This window comes from Brienomyrus brachyistius, chromosome 23, assembly GCF_023856365.1.
Source record: "Brienomyrus brachyistius isolate T26 chromosome 23, BBRACH_0.4, whole genome shotgun sequence".
Lineage (NCBI taxonomy): Eukaryota > Metazoa > Chordata > Actinopteri > Osteoglossiformes > Mormyridae > Brienomyrus > Brienomyrus brachyistius.
In genome coordinates, this window is record NC_064555.1 from 21,777,488 (window position 1) to 21,796,046 (window position 18,559).

Genomic DNA, 18,559 nt, shown 5'->3' on the forward strand with positions numbered 1-18,559 from the left:
TAATTTTTCTTCTCCTTTGTCTTCCAATTTTGCAGAAAATTTGATGAATGTAATCCTTGATAAGCAGTCAGACGTTAAGCCATTTACGGAAAGCTATAAGTGCTTCTTATTTTGTATGTTCGGGTTGGTAAGGATTTGTGGCACAAGAATGAACTAGAAGGCGCCTGTGTTAACCATTTCCCATTCGTTAATGGCTGTTATCCCGTTCCCAGTGTGCCCGAGGAAATTTGCCAGGCATTAAGGAGATTCTCGTATATGTTTCACAGATTGCTTCACATGTAAGAAGGACCTAGCTAGACATATTCTTAAACAGTGACCTTTTCTTCACCTCTCAACAGTAGGTAAGTTCAAAATGAACCAAGCATCACTTGGGGTGTTGCCTCAGCATCAATAAAACATTAAATCAGCCATAGGAATCTGACAGTGCAGTGAAATATTTATCACGGTTTGATGTGGCATTATCAAGAAAGCAAAGTCACTGTAATGGTTTTGACTGCGTGGCCGAGAAGAATATAATGAATAGATTTTAGCCCGTTTTCTCTCTTTTTTTTTCTCTTTGAGTGCTTTCCTATGTTTCATCTTCCATGTGAGGAGGGGGGTTTGAAGTTGCATGTTTTTCTCCAGAACAGAAATGACCTAGACTCCAATGAATAGTTTAAGTTTTCAAACTTAGAGCTTTGAATAGTTTGCCGGAATGTGCAGCTTACTATTAATATGCAAAATGGGCTGTCAGCCAGCATTTATATTCCTTATTTTGGTGACCGGAGAAAGTTAAGGACTTTTGATGATTATTGCTGCCGTTCCGTCATACAATGCTTGATCCTTAAAGCAGTGAAAGTTGAAAGGTTTTGTATGACTGAGAATAGGAGTGAGCATTCAATTAAGATCTAAATGTAAGAAATGAAACTGCATTAAACTGTCTGCCACTAGGGGGATTCAATCTTTTTCTTCTTCAGTTAGGAAGTGGAAAGTAGGGAAAGTAATCATTTAATTATGCCTTTGGATGGAATCTGGATGGGGGACATTGCCTACCAATGTTACTCGTTCTGTCTAGATATCAGGCAACAGAGGAACTGTCAAAACTGTTCCAAACAGAAATCGTGTTGTTTGTGGACTAGCAAGAAAAACATGATTTTCTGAGCATGTTTGCTGTATGATTCATACTGATTTAATTACGATTAAAACAAAAACATAAGTCTCAAATGTAAAGGTCAGATCTTAATTTGCCCCCGAAGTCACAGCTGCCAAGCGAGTAAGCCACCTCGCTATTTAATGTTTCTCACCTCTGAGGTAAATGAGGGCTCTCTCAGCATGAATCTGAACATTATTCTCTAGTGTCAAGCTGTCCTTTATGCTGTCAAAGGCTGCGCGAAGATTTGAAAATAAACTTCATTTTCTGGCTTTCCTGAGGTGCTCGGGGGCAGAAATGCATGACGAAAGCAGGCGGGGAAGGTGAAGCAACATCAGTCTTTGTACCAGCACGTAAATACCAAGAAAATGTTACAAAGCTAACATAGCTAGCTATTGTGACTATAATGAGAAGCAGTATTGTGTATAAATTTAAGCACCAAGAAACAAATAAAGAATAAAATTGCACTTTTCCCTGCCTTCTGCCCTTTGTTTGCTAGAAGAGGCTGCAGGGCCCTAAAGCACATAAGAAGCATTGAAGATGGCTGGATAGTTAGCAATTTGGTCATCTTGCCAGGCACTTTAAAATGATCGTGTACCAGTTTGCATCCATCCATCCAGCCATTTGTTTGTGCCCGCGTATCCTGTCCTGGGTCTCAGAGGTCTGCGGGCTATCCTGGAAGCTGCGGGCGCAAGGCAGGGAATAACCCAGGATGGGGTGCCAACCCACCACGGGACACAAGGTATGAGGCATACATTAGGAACGTGGATTGTTTACATTACTGTTTATACTATACTATAGCTTAAAAGACTGATTAGCAAAATTTATATGAACTGTAATACTACACAAGAGTAAATACGGCTGCAGCTCGACCGCGACTGAATAGCAGGCTCTCTGGGATGGTTCTTTATGGTGGCTCAGATCCCATTGGACCTCAGGATAATTCACAGAAAGACTGAAAGGTGTTTAAGTGTCTCCTGTGCTCATCCTTATTCACCTCAGAAAGCATTTAGCAGCACAACAAAAATCCACCCTTCCCCGTCCCAATACAAATAACTTATTAGTTTTGAAGTTCTCTCTAACATTTACATAATTCATATCATTATCTGCTGGCTGGCTTGAATGGTACTGGCAGTTATTAGAGTAGGGTTTGAAATTGGTTTAGGGGGCCAAATGGTTGCGTTTTAATCACTGGAGATGTGCGACGATAGGACCTCTGGGAGGAAGCACTGAAGCAGCCGAAGGGATTTAATGACCAAATCAGGTTAGGTAAATCACCACCTGTGCCTCACTGAGCACAATCATTTTAGTCTAGATCAGGGATTGAATAACCATGTGATTTTTTTTTCCTTTTTTCAGTCTCTGGCTTTTTGAGTGAATGAACACAAACAGGACAATTTTTAATCATTCCGATAATAAACTCAGCCCGCTTTCTCTGCCGTGAACAATCTGATGTACTGAAATACTGCCAAATATCAATATTCCTTAAAGATTTAACAAGGAAATATTCTATTGAATTCTGGTACCTGTGTGGGTGAGTTCAAAAAGCAATATCACTTCAGACAGGCTAAGCAGGTTGTAATGTCGCATTGAAATCTTGACTAATTTAGCTATAGACTGTTGTAGACCAGACCAAACAACATCATGCCAGAATTTTCAGTTCGGAGTTCCTCTTTGCTCCAGTGTTCGTCGTTTTTGGATTTAGCATGTTTTCATTGTTCATTGTGTTCTCTTTTAATTTTTATTTATTTTTTTTACTGAAAGAAATTCAAAGTAAATCAGTATTTTTATGCTTGAACCAAATGCTGCAATGATCGTCATTTCTGAATATTTCCCTTCGCCAAAAATAAAGGAGTTTTGTCATGTCAAGCTATGTAATCATTTTTTTTCTTTGGGCCTTTCTTCAAAGAGGTTATCATGCTAGCTTGAGAGAAGGTGTGTGCAGTTGAGTACCTTATTTAAACCTGTCACATCACTCAATAGAAATGATACTGAGTTCTTTAGTGTTCTGCCAGCTAAAAACACCACCGACGATTAATTGCTGCAGACAGCTGTCAGAATGCTAATGGGAAGTATGCTAAAGTTTTGATGCTATGGTTATATTTACACTATCACATCTCACAAAGGGATTATTGGTTTGCTACTTCAGAATGTGCCTTGGGGGCAAACAGGAATGCATTAAGATTCTCTGTCCCTGCAAGCTACACCACATTAATTACAGACCGCAAGGCTGCTATTACATTTTTTTTTTTCAAAATATTTACAAGTAAACAGGTGTTTAGGAAATCAAAATAATCATAGAATGACAGGCTTAAGTTGTTTATTCATAGTGCTGAGATTTGCCATTGGGGAATAAATAGTATAATGTTTAACATGTAAAAAAATGATAGTTATTGTCAACTGGATGCCTATGTATATTCTATAAATAGCTGGACTGATAATCTCAACACTCATATGGAAAGTGCACTATATGGTCATTAATGAAAATCAATAATAAATCCTGGTGTTAGATCTAGTAATACCTAGTTTCCAAGAATCCATCCATCCATTCATTGTTTCATACAATTCAGCAAGAATAAATACACTATATGGACAAAAGTTTTGGGAAACTTAATCACTGAATTCAGGTATTTCATTCAGACTCTTTGCCACTGGTATACTATTGCCAAAAGTATTGGGACACCTGCCTTTACACACACATGAACTTTAATGACATTCCTTTCTTAATACATAGGCTTTAATATGGAGTTGCTTTGCAGCTGTAACAGCTTCAGCTCTTCTGGGAAGGCTGTCCACAAAGTTTAGAAGTATGTTTATATGACTTTTTGACCATTCTTCCAGGAGAGCATTTGTCAGGTCAAGCACTGATGTTGGACGAGAAGGCCTGGCTCGCAGTCTCCGCTCTAATTCATCCCAAAGGTGTTCTATCGGGTTGGGGTCAGGGCTCTGTGCAGGCCAGTCAAGTTCCTCCACACCAGACTCACTCATACATGTCCTTATTCACCTTGCTTTGTGCACTGGTTTCGCAGTCATGTTAGAACAGGAAGGGTCCATCCCCAAACTGTTCCTACAAAGTTGGGAGCATAAAATTGTCCGGAATGGCTTTGAATGCTGTAGCATTAAGAATTTCTTTCACTGGATCTAAGGGGCCAAGTCTAACCCCTGAAAAACAATCCCACCCCATAATCCCCTCTCCAGCAAACTTTACACTTGGCACAATGCAGTCAGGCAAGTACCGTTTTTCCTGGCAAAGGCTTGGATGCAGCTGCTCTGCCATGGAAACCAATTCCATGAAGTTCTCTACACACTGTTAATCTGAAGGTTACACGAAGTTTGGAGGTCTGTAGCTATTGAATCTGCAGACAGTTGGTGACTTAGCCACTGCGTTGTCCCCGCTCTGTGATTTTACGTAGCCTACCACTTTGTGACTGAGTTGCTGTTGTTCCCAATTGCTTCTACTTTGTTAGACTTCTACTTTCTTTTGCACATTTGTATACCTGACTGCAAGGCTAGGTGCTTACTTTTAATTTTATATACACTATATTGTAAAAATATTGGAACAATATTTTGGAACAAATCATTGAATTCAGGTGTTCCAATCACTTCTATAGACGCAGGTATATAAAATCAATCACCTAAGCATGCAGACTACTTCTACAAACATTTGTGAAAGAATGGGTCACTCTCAGGAGCTCAGTGAATCCAAGGGTGGTACCGTCAGAGGATGCCACCTGTGATACAGTTTAAGTCCATTTGTGAAATGGACTTATAAATATTCCACGGTCCTCAGTAAGTGGCATTATTGCAAAGTGGGAGTGTTTAGGAACAACAGAAACTCAGTCATGAAGTTGCCGACCACGTAAAGTAACAGAGCAGGGCTGGCAAGTGCTGAGGCGCATAATATATTAAAGTCGCAGACGTTTTGTTGACTGAATACCTGCAGAATTCCAAACTACTTCTGGTATTAACCCCAGTACAAAAACTGTGCAAGGAGCTTCACGGAATGGGCTTCCATGGCCGAGCAGCTGGATACAAGCCTTACATCACCAAGTACAATGCTGAGTGTGGGATGGAGTGGTGTAGAGCACGCCACCATTGAACTCTGGGGCAGTGGAACCGTGTTCCATGGAGTGACGAATCACACTTCTCTGTCTGGCAGTCTGATGGATGAGTCTGGGTTTGGCAGATGAGAGGAGAACATTACCTGCCTGACCGCATTGTGCCAACTGTAAAGTTTTGTGGAGAACGATTAATGGTATGGGGTTGTTTTACAGGGGTTGGGCTAGACCTCCTAGTGCTTCTAACTTTGTGGCAACAGTTTGGGGACGGAAGGCCCTCTTCTGTTATGACATCACTCTGCTCCAGTGCACAAAGCAAGGTCCATAAAGACATGGTTGGGTCAGTTCGGTGTGGAAGAACTTGACTGGCCTACGCACAGCCCTGACCTCAAACACATTGACCACATTTGGGATGAACTAGAATGGAGATTGTGAGCCAGGCCTTCACATCCATTATCAGTGACTGACCTCACACAAAAGGTCTTCTGGATGAATGGGCAGAAATGCCCACAGACACACTCCAAAATCTTGTGGAAAGGCATCCCAGAGGAGTGGAAGCTGTTATAGCTGCAAAGGGGGGCCAACTCCATATTGAAACATATGATTTAAGAGTGTGATGTCATAAAAGTTCCTGTAGGTGTAATGGCCAGGTGTCCCAATACTTCTGTCCATATGGTGTAAATGTATGTGTATTTATATATAATTATCTTTACGATAATGACCTTCTACTGTCCATTTTGAACATGCAATGGGTAGAATTACCCAGTACTTATGCTTTTAATGAATAATAAAATGACGATAATTACTGTTGAGTCCATGATACTTTAAATTGTGCAGGGCCAAACAATTTCTGAAGGTTAATGTGTTAAATAAATACTTTGTTGATTATTAGTTATAATACTCAAACACTCCCTTGATACATTTTTCACCTTTTATAGTTACACTTCTTATCTTTTGACATGGCCTCTGGTCGTTGTCCTCTTTGTTTTCTTTGTTTCCTTCTAAAAGGAAAGACAGTCAGCATGTGTATGTTGCATTGTGGTGATCAAATCTGTGCTCACAATGAGATATAAACCTGTCATTTTGACCTTGTACCATATTTTAAAAAAACTGTGAATGCCATAAAAATAAACAAAAAAATGCCAAAGTATTTTCTTCGGTTACATATGGTTAAGGTTAAGACTGGGTATGGGTTCAGAGTGTCAAAGTTGTGATTAGGTCTATGCCTATAGAATTGAATGTAGGGTCCCCTCAAAGATGAATACAAATATATGGGTGTGTGTTTGAATAAATCATAATCTACCTTTCTCGAGAACAATATCAGAAAAAAATATATAGCTGGTAACTTGGAAGGAGTGAAAGGAAGAGCGCTGATAGTAATAGACATTCAGCTGAAGTGTCCCTGTACATCGATATATATATATATATATATATATATATATATATATATATATATATATATATATATATATATATATATATATATATCCATATATATACATATATATATATGTAACACCTAAAAAAATAAAACCCGATAAATGATACATAGAGGCTGAAAGAAAGAACACTGGGAGGAATAGACATATTCAATTGAAGTGTCCCTATATATCACAATCCAGAGGCCCTTCAAAAATAAATATCATTCCTTAGCATTGTCCAAAAATGTGTCAGGTAGTATTTTTCTTGGTAACACTAAGTTAAGGTTCACAGCAGAAGATTAAAGCAAGAACATACTACAGGCTGTCTTGACAGATGTAACATATAGTCAAATATAATTATATCTTATTGTATAATGTGTGTAGTTGTGTGTGTGTGTGTGTGTGTGTGTGTGTATATATATATATATATATATATATATATATATATATATATATATATATATATATATATATTACTGTGTTGTATCGGAAAAATGATCACTTCATTAAAACAAATAAGTAGTAATGACACATATTATTTTCTAGTCCTGTACCCTTTGGACAACAAGATGGATGGACAACCTTCCAAGACACAAAGGCCACGACATGAACAGGACCCCGCCGCATCTTATCCAGGCCATGATGAGCCATTACCTGTCAGATCCGACCATGACCACGTTATTTTGTCATTTCCAAGGAGACTCCCATTACTGGAATGTTATCAGCAGCCCCTGGATGAGCACATGCCACACTGAAAGCAGGTATCTCTTACCTATAATTCGCCGCATCAGGACGGGTCCAGACAGACAGTGATTGTGATATTTAAAAGATAATAAATCCCCACCCTCTAACACTGCTCAGCTTTGAAATGATTGCATGGATGGATATGTTATATTTTAGTGATTCTGGGTACTTGGTATCATCATCCTCACAGCTGTGGTTGCATAGCTACAGAGCTCTTTGATGGATCGATAAAGCAGACACTGGCTATTCTTTTCCTGTCTGACAGATCTGTCAGATACGAATTTGCCAATCAGGTGCTACCAGGTACTTGACCTGACAGCATTCACAAACCGATGGTGTATCCTACATTTCCACTACGGGAGACTAAACAAGCGTTTAACAATGGCTACAGGGGATGGTGACACCTACAGTGTGGGGCTTGTGCATCCAGTTAACGTGCAACTGATAAAGCAGCCATCGCTAAACTCTGCAAGTAATGACACACATCCTTTCGATGGCCTCCGACTTCGAAGAAGGAATTAAAGGAGGGTAAACTGCACTACATCATTCCTCCTTTAAAGCCGCAAGAAACAGCTGAAACATCTAAGTGTCTGAAATCCACATCTTTGCAGGCGAATATTTCTTTCTTCCAATAATGCCGTCCCTGCTAGCTCTGTTCGTAACTGAACAATCAGTTAAAAATGTTTATGAAAATACTAAAGCAAATAAGAAAAATGTGAAGCTGTGAAGAACTGGAATATCCAATAATACAATTGGCGTATATGTCACTATATATATATATGCAGTGCAGTGGTTAGCACTGTTGCCTCACACCTCTGGGACCCAGGTTCGAGTCTCCGCCTGGGTCACATGTGTGTGGAGTTTGCATGTTCTCCCCATGTCGTCGTGGGGTTTCCTCCGGGTTCTCCGGTTTCCCCCCACAGTCCAAAAACATGCTGAGGCTAATTGGAGTTGCTAAATTGCCCGTAGGTGTGCATGTGAGAGTGAATGGTGTGTGAGTGTGCCCTGCGATGGGCTGGCCCCCCATCCTGGGTTGTTCCCTGCCTTGTGCCCATTGCTTCCGGGATAGGCTCCGGACCCCCCGCGACCCAGCAGGATAAGCGGTTTGGAAAATGGATGGATATATATGTGTGTGTGTGTGTGTGTGTGTGTGTTTGTCTGTGTGTCCCAGAATGTTATAAAAATCAGGGATTAGACTTGGGATTAGAGTTTTGTATAAATGAATGGAGAGTCCCCACAAAGATATAATTACAAAACTCTGTGTGTGTGTGTGTGTGTGTGTGTGTGTGTGTGTGTGTGTATGTGTAAGCGCACACATGCCAAATGCAAGTATTTGTTAAATAATCATCATATAAATTAGTCCTAGGCTTGGCCGAAATATTTAACTAGCGTAACCTATTTCCTATTGTTTTTCTGACTGTATTTGCACACACTTCATAAGGTTTTCAAAGTGGCTTGGAAAAAAATGGCTGCTGGCTCAGTTTGCGCAGGCACAGTCTAATGGGTATTATGCTTGGTATTCAGCCATTTGAGTGTAATCCCAGAATAAATCCGCTTACCATCACATTTGTGTTGTTCATAAATAAACATGAGATGTATTTTAATGGACAGTCGCCAGCCAGGATTACCTAAATATTAGAAGAGCAAAACACTTACTGAGCATGTAAATGAAAAAAGGTCACAGTCAATGAAAGAGAGTGATTTCAAGCCGCCAAAACTGCAGTCGGTTTGTATTACGGGTGTCTTTCTTTCTTTCAGTTTTTTGTGTGCGTGTCGTTTGTGGAATTTCAATAAACAGATCCCTGCTGGTAAAAGGTTGTCCCCTTTGGCCAAAAGAAAATGGCTATTGAGTGGTTTCTAGGCGAGTGCTTCCATCAAAAATCCCCATCCATGGAGAAAAAGAAAAAAGAAACAATGAATAATAAAATTTTTAAATTGAATGGGCTTCACACATGTATTATATAAAGCACCTTCTGATGATTCTGACCTAAATAGACAATCACAGGTCAAAGAACAATGTCAAGTTTTCCACCTCTGGTGAAAAAAAAATGATGTGTACACTGATGAGGCAAAACATTATGACCACTCCCACATGATGCTACTGACATTGACGATCTTCTATAAACAGCACATCTTGGTCTGGGATGTATTACACTCAACATTCAGTACTCATAGTTGACATGTTGAATGCAGAAGAAATGGGCAGAGATGAAGACCCAAGCGGCCGAATTGTTGTGGCCAGACAGCTGGGTTAGAGCATCTCTAAAACTGCAAGGCTTGTGGGGTGCTGACAGTCAGCTGTGAACAGGACGACAACAAATTGGCCTTTGTCAGAATCACTAGATCTTTACCCCGATCATTTCTTCTACATTCAATACACCAACATCCCAGACCTTGACATGCACCATTTTAGCGATATAGTCAACATTATTCTCTTCACATGGGGAGGTTACAATGTTTCAGCTCATTGGTGTATATTTACATGCATCTATATTATTTCTTGAAACAAAGATAAGTATAAATGTTTGCTTTGTTGCTGTTGCATTTGTTGTTATACATGATATTGTACTGATTTTGAAGTCTAGAAAAACAAACAAGGCATTCTAAATGAGCTTCTATAGTTATTTTTTTGCGTAAGCCAAATTGCATCTTGCTCATTTACGTGCAAATGAAAGGAGAAAGGAAACAATGGATATGGAAATAGGAGGTGTGATGGGTAACTGAGCCTGATGTGAGAGTCAAGGAAGGAAGGAGAGCTGAGGATTTACAGTATCTCCAAATAACTCATGACTTGAGTGTTGCCAGGTCAGTTGCATGTGTGCGCTCACCATTTTAATGTGTGCTCTCACCATAGTGCCTTTGAGTAAGGTACCATGACTGAGTATTTCTTTTAAGTACTCCAGATATCCCCTGATGAGCCTTTTTCAATAGTCTTCCTGCATTGGGTTATATGATTGCAACAAACATGACGGTGAAAAGAACTCAAAGATCAATCAAGGTTCAAGATTCAAGATCCTTTATTTGCCTTTCATACAGAATGAGAGCACAAAACACTCATAGTATCAAGTATACATATCCAAATACTGTGTATTATATACCCACTAAAGTTAAGATGAATTATAAAGAATTTGGAACTATAGCGGGTTTCTTTCAAAAATAATCTTAGCTCCTCTCGAAAACAGTACCACGGTATAAACTCATTACAATTAAGCAGTAAGATTTTAAAGGCCTAGAGGACCACAATTTGTGAATAGATCTGTTCCCTTTGTGGTTTCCTTTTCAGAAAAGTTATTTTTTTCTGAATCAACCCATCTGTTCACGTAATGCAACAAGTGAAGCAATGGGATTTGGTGAATGGAACCTACAGCACAGAGATAATGAGAAATAGGGAGAGACACTTTGACCAGAGGTTAGGCTTAATTGGAACAGCCCTCATTTTGCAAGACATTAGGCACAGCTGGACACTATGAAAAGGAAACAACAGTAAATCTTACTTCATTTAAAATGATTGCATTGCACCCTCCAGTCTTGAATCCAATCATGACACCAACTGTAAATAAAAGAAAATTAAATCTCACTTCTCTTTCAGATGTTGTGTGTTTTGCACTGGGCCTTCCTCTCTTGTAACTAGTCAACATTCGAGATGTGACTTTAGGACTGACATTTGCTATGATTTCATATATCTTTCATGAATATTCTTACTGATAGAGAAACAGCTAAGGATGATCAGTTACATCGATAAGCCCAAAGGCGATTAATCGCAAGCCTCTGGCCAATGAGCACTTCAGGCAATGAAAACCAGCTGTCCTTAAACAAGTGATTGTCCTTGTTAGGATGCAAAGAGTGACCTTCAAGGCTATGGAGAGAAACCCCCGGGAGAGTGAGAGGTGCAGAAGCATTTTTTGTTTTAGCTCTTTTTTAAAAAGGACCTTATCCCTTTTCATAAATAGCCCATTGTTCAATTAAATCCATTCCTATTACCCTGACCTTGTGACATATAAGTCACACAACATCTAGCGATGTGGCAGAGCTCAAGTGAGAGGGGGCTGAGTGCCCTCTGATGATGATGATGATTCCAAAGGACAGACAAGGAGGCCAGCTTACTATCTGGATTGAAAAGGTGTTGAAGGAATTCCTCAAGTACCGCTAGGCTGCTGGACCCACAAGAATATGTGATGCAGGATTCATTTGGGTCTGCTGTTTTCCACCCTTTGGGGGGCTTCCCAGAGGGATACCAAAGCCGAGATGTCCTCAACCCCTATGACCTAAGCGGCTTCCATTTAAGCTTGGTCAAATATGTACTCCTAAGCAATTCCTGAACCTGGCCTACCCAGATTAGGCCTGTCGACCACAGGACTGCGCTGCCCAGATTCGACCCCCAGATAATCTCAGCTCCCTGTCTCTCCAAGTGTGGCCTGGATTCAGGTTAACCCCATGTCCTTTTGACGAGCAGCAGGCACTACCATCCATTTTGAAAAATTCCTTGGGCTCATGAGTCTTATATAAGTATTGTACAACCTATCGAATATACTTTACTGCAGCTAGTGCTGAAATGGCTTTTAGCCGAATCATTTAATTGATGAGTTGAAGAGACAGTTATTTCAGTAAGCCCAATACTGTAAGGAATCATATATATAGCACCGCTGTAAAATAGTTCATTGTCCAAGCACATTAAACAATTTCGCATATTTGAAATCTAGCTAGAGTTAATGTAAATCACCACGGGTAATTTCTATAAAGCACTGCAGGCTTATAAAATATGACATTTTCATCAGCATGTCTGACTATAGGCTTTTATATACCCACATTTTGTTATTTATAGGCATAGGACTGAATCTTTTAATATGAACCAGGTTTTGGTAGTTGGCTCAAAGTCACTTTAGTGGAAAAAGTTCTGGTGAACAATATATGAGGTATCAAAGGGTGAGCGAAAGGAAGATAGTGAGCTCTTCAATGCAGGGGAATGCACCATGCTAGCAGCTTTATTTAACTGTCCCTTAAGAACGCAATTCCTTCCATAGAACATTGTAGAGCTCTTCATTGATCTCCGACGTTATGCCCCAAAACTTCAAAGCAAGTAACACCACTGCCCTACGATTCTCACTACTGGGAAGCATTATGTAACCTCTCAGAAGCCTTAGCAGCTGCATTACGCATTCTCTGCCCTCACTACAGGGTCCTTGAACTTGCATGCAGAGAACGGGTAAGATTTCGATACAAGGCCACCTGGCAATAAACAGACACAAAAGAATTCAAACATAGAACACAGAAATCTAAGTATAAGAATTAGTTATTTTCAGTATTTGCTAGCTAGTCAAATTTGATTCCATTAGAGTGTTTCTTTACCTCAGATACTATCAGTGTTGGTTGACAGGCTCTTGGTCAGTAGATTTAAACTGTTTTTGCCTCATCGTCAGTATCAAGAGGTTTAGCATTATACAGAGGTGGGAATGTAAGGTACAGAAAATGAAAATACAGACCGAAATTTTGTTTCAACCAACCAGTTCAGTACTTTCTGGGTGAAATTCTTTATAGCCAATTGGTTGGTTGAAAAAATGAAATCTTGGTCTGGATTTTTACTTTCTGGACCTGAAATGTCCACCTCTGGTGCTATAAAACATATACTCATCATTAGTGTTCATTTATTGGAAAGCTGTACGGTTGACCTGCACCCCTATACTGGGAAGCAGTTATGAAAGATAGGCGAGTGAGTATAAGGTTGCAAAACTATGCAGTGTTACTTTATATCAAAATGAAAAGAATACCATATTACACGCATAAGGCAACCTCAAGTACTGCAATTAAGTTCAAGAATTATGGCACAAAGACAAATGCCCTCGAGACACACTGGTTACTAATGCAATTGGAATAACAGTACACCGTCTAATTTAACATACATCATACTCATCCTCCAAATGTGGAAATGGTAATCAGATGATTGATTAAAGTTTGTGTCGGTTCTGACAGCAACCAACAGATACAGCTGGCTGCTCCGGCAAAGTATCGGCTGAATGAAACAAGAGAGTTTCAAAATGCGCCAAAACACACACTGTGTTTTCAAATTGCATTGAGCATTTGGGAACACAAAAACCTTTACAGGAACAATAAAAAGATGTTTTTAAATCGAAATATGCAAAAAAAAAAAAAAAAAAAACACATTCCAATTGCAATTTTTTGTTACCTTTGAGGAAAAGGCAGAGACTAGCATCTGATTCTTAAAATTAGACTCTTTAAATCAATTTTAATACTTTATGTTTAAGGAGTTGAATTCCATTGGGTATTTAAGTTACAATGATCTTAACGAGTAAGTGTTTGGGGGAACATCAGAACAGGTTTATGGTCTACAACCATCTTTAATGAGCCAAGTTTTCGTTTCGTAGATGGTTTTTATGGATCAAGAAATTGACACCATGGTTGGCTAAAGCTAAGATAATGAGAATGGGGGTCAGTATGTGTGTGCAGCCTCTACAGCTAGCTGAGGGCCACAGAATCCCAACATTTAGGCCATTTTCTCACTGAAACATGGCTGCTGTGACATTGTTTTGTTTGACAGTATATAATACAAGCTGAATGCTGTGATTTCATTATTAGTACTAACCCAATGCCATAGTATAATTTCAATAATAGAATGCATTCAAAAATGGTAATAATGCGAAATTATGCTATACACACACATACACATACATATACTTACGAAGAAAGTGTTTCAGATTTTCCAAATCCCAATCTAAAAGGCCTTGTTACTGTTTAATTTATATTCAATTTAAATTTGCATCTACATTGCTTCTGATGATTGCAGCACCAATTTGAATTAACTAGATATTGAGAGACCAACAAAAAAAGTCCCTAGATATTTTTTTTTTTAAATGAGGAATGGAAAGTCGCAGCTGATTTTTTAGGTGCCAATTAAACCGCTCCCAGCTGGTTTCAGCCGAGGTCGCTCGCCAGCTACCCTCGTACGGTTGTACTGTGAACGGTAGTGCTCAAAACTGCTGTAGGTTGTGGACACACTATGGTTGAAGGTTTAGGACCAGCCTGACCAGACGAGGCGATATCTGACAGACCCTTTCATATGAGATATGACAACATCTGAATCAAATTACCATCAGAAAAATAAAATCGTTCATCACAAAGATCCGTTTTCAGTTTAATTAATCCATGGCTAAAGGAGAGGAAGCCTGTTTGCTAAATGGTTCGTTAAGTCTCTTGTTGGTCATCACAAAGAAATCACATACAGTAAAAAAGCACATACAGTAAGCTGTACCTTCAGACTAGATCATCTCACACATACTATCATAAAAGTGAATCATCCCTTAATGGAGAAGACCTGAACTGACCGAGCAGAGCATATAAATTCAGTTTTTGGTGTTGGAAAAATTGAGTGAGTGTATTACAGAGCAAGGCAAAGCAAAGAAGATCCTTTTAATGCACAGGTCTTGGGGTCAAACTAGTTTACTCCCAAAACGGCCAATATTGACTAAGGACCACACTGGAAGATGCCATGCTGAATTATTCCTGGAATATTTCATGTAATAGCACTGGACCAGATATACGTACCAGATAAATGATTTGGAAAAATTGCGTGTCATGTATTATTCTTAGAAAAAAAATCAATAACCAATCTACTAAGAAAAAGGTTCACTTTCAGCATGGTGAGAGGTTATCAAGAAAAAAAAACATAGCACGTACAATGAAGGTTGCTGTCTAGGGTGCAGGGTGATGGTCTGAAATTCAGATCCATGAAATGATTGTAAACCCTGCTTATTTCAACAACCAAACAGATATGCAAGTATAAATGGTCAAATGGTCATAATTGACTTTATCTGGGCAACAAAACTGACACTTTACTAAAGTTCTTACATTTATCGCATTTTTGTGCAACATTTCAAAACTGTTTTTGATTAATAAATGGAAATACCTCATAACTCATAGTAATTTCATAATTAATATCATTTGGGTTATTAGTGGTAGCAGGGTTGATGTTATATGTTGTGCAAAAGTACAAAAAATACTAATTTATAATAACTCTTATCTGTATATGTTGCTATGACTACTTGCTACATAATTGGTGAAACAGATCAATTACGATAAAATTGTATGATTTATTACTATGCAATAATAGGCATAATATCCACTCAGTTTTGTCCTTTAGCATAATTTTGATATAATAATGATTAATTTGCAGTGTAATACAAGTATTAATATACATGTTAAATAATTACAATTAAAAGTGGAAGTGTAAAAACACCACTTTTATATTTAATGCCATGGAATATATAATGATGATGATGAGAAAGAGAGAGAGAGAGAGAGAGAGAGAGCAATGATTTTTGGGAAAGGAAGAACCCTAGCATTAAATTATAGTACATTGCATTGAAATAATTAATTTAATTGAAACAAGTTAACTCTTGATATAACCCTTTGAATCTTTACAGATAACACCAAGGCATCCTTACAATCGCGTGAGCCTCAAGTACAGTTACAGTAACACCAAAACTATCGACAAAAACTTACGAATTTTAACTATAAATGATACCTAAAGTATCAACACAAGTGAAAGACTCATGACTACAGGTAACACCAGCTATCTCAAAACCCATAAAAAAAACTCAAAAACCATAAAAATCACCCAAACATGCTAAAAAAAGATCTGCTCATTAGCCCAGCTCCCCCTAGCGGTCTAACTGTGGATCAGCCAAAATGACTGACAGAGTAGCACCTGACGTCTGAGTTTCACCTACTGTATAAACAGCCCTGGACTTAAAATATTATAAATCTTATCAAGGTGGGTTGGGGGGGGGGGGTCACAATAAATTTTGCCAGGCCATATATCCGTCAGCTCACTGAGGAAATGCCTGATATGCTAGATGACCAATAAATGATATCAAAGATCAATACAGCTGACTGTGTCTGGTCAACAAGTAACAAAGATGCAAGCAATCAACAGGCCTGGGAGTTTCAACTATAAATAATGCCAAAGATATTCATAAAACAATGCAGGTAAACATTGCATTTCTCTGAGTCTTAACTACAAATAATGTCTCTTATCAATACCACCTGGTAGCTTTCAACTACAGATACAACTGCAGATCTTCCGAGTACATATCTGTAAATACACCAAAATTATCAATGTATTTTCCAATTCATCAGACACTGCTGCTAAAGTAAAGATAAGAGCATTTTGGAAGCATTTTCTTCTGTCTGTAAACCAAGTTAACTACAAGTAATGGCTTTGAGATCAATTTTCCTTTTTTAACAAGGAAAATTTCAAATGGAGGTTAAAGAAAAGCAATGAAAGTGTCAGGGATTTTTTTTAGAGGTTCTCCGTCTCTCTGTCCTACATTTAAACTCAGAATGTTAAGAGAAAAATGTCATAAATTTAAAATGTCACACTGGAAATTAGAAGTGGAAAACCTTTGGGTATATGTCCCTCACTTTACTAGAATCAAAAACTCCTTTATTTAATTTCCACTTGAGTCCAGGAAAACTGTGGTCCTCCTGCTCTCCCATTGCCTGCTAAACATGTTGGGATTGGCTCCGCCAGTGACCTTGGTCTAAAAGATCAAGATGACTTTGGTCATGTACTTCGGCAGTGTCCATGCCAGCTCTTCGTGTCGCCTACCATCAAAGGTCACATCAGCCATCTCGACAAAGCGGAACCACTAGCGAAAACTAAACATGAAATGAAGAGGGAAAGTACAGCTGAAAAATTATAACGACCCCAGGGCGATATCTGCTGTATGGGGATGTCTGACGGGAAAGTAATGAGTTTTTATGTATTGGTAAAGTATTGTATCAACAATATTTTAAAACATGGAGTGACAATGAAAAGGGATGTGTGTGCTGGAGAAATATCAGAAAAAAACACTGCTCAAGATGAAAATGTCAGATTTAAATTGGTCTTTTATCCTTCTTAAAGCATCTACAAGCAGTGTACATAAGATCTGGTGGCATTTCCTGCACTTACTTCGTACAAGGATATTTTATCCGTATATCTTTTTTAGTTACCTATGCACACATTCTCATTTTGCTGCAATTTATGATACAATCTGGACTGTTACTGGTGAAATTTTCAACCCTTAGACGAGGTCCTTTCAAGTTTAAAAAATCTGAAAATTGTCTCCTTTGGTGTGGAGTAAGAGTGCAGTTCACAGACAGGTGGTAATTATCACTATCATAATGGCATTTCAACATGAGAAAAGTATGATGTTAAAGGGCACCACAGCACGCCATTTTTTGATTAAAATGTGCATTGCTAGGTTGACTGGAAACTTCCTCTTTCCTACATGTGAAACGGCTGAGAATGAGAAAAGTCACAATGAGGAGAATGTCAGAGTAAGAAGAATGTGTTGGGGATGTACATAGAGAGAGGTGTGTCGATGGCACCTTTGTAGCCAACAAAGCACAACCAGTAAAGAATAACAAAGTCATGCTGTATCCTTCAAGTTCTTCCAAGTTCATCTTTCTGTTCTGTCCTAGTGGGAGATCATCAATATCCTGGCATACCAACTAACTTTATCAGCAGCACCAGCGGTAAACCTCCCATTGTGGAGAAATGGCGGCAATGTCCCTGTTGTATAAAACAGAAAGTGAAACTTCAAAGGTGTGACTTTCATTTATTCTTTCCTAGTATCATCATCGTACATAGCATTCTGGGTAATTTGTATGTGTACGCATGTGTTTATTTTTGGCCCAAGTCTAATCAAATTTAGCAAGTTCATTGTCTGCAGATAGCATGCTATAACTGCATTTTGAAAGTAGCTAGCAGTTTGGGCCTTCAGCTCTTCCTTTGTATGTCCCCAAATCTTCGCTCTTCGTGACAGAGCTCAATCACTGCCGGAAATACAGATTACTGCCCTGAATGGGGACCTTCCCATCACATATGCATGGTTCTCTGCCCTAATCTCATTTGATCGCTCTCACTTGCACGTGTCATTGCCCGCTGATGCCATCCCCGCTGGGCCTCAAAGATGGCAATTGAGTTAAGAACCAAATAATCTACCTTTTAAGCATTTGGTGACAACTGGAAATCAATCATTCCTGGGAAACGGTTTGTGTCCCAAGCTCCTTTTCATGCACATGATTAAAAGATTGAGACCGACCATTGATGTAGGGAATTCCACAAACCCAGGTGTGGTAATAGATTACTATGATAAGTTTTATCTGCTGCTGTTATGGACATTTCTGTTGTCTGTTGACGCATCATA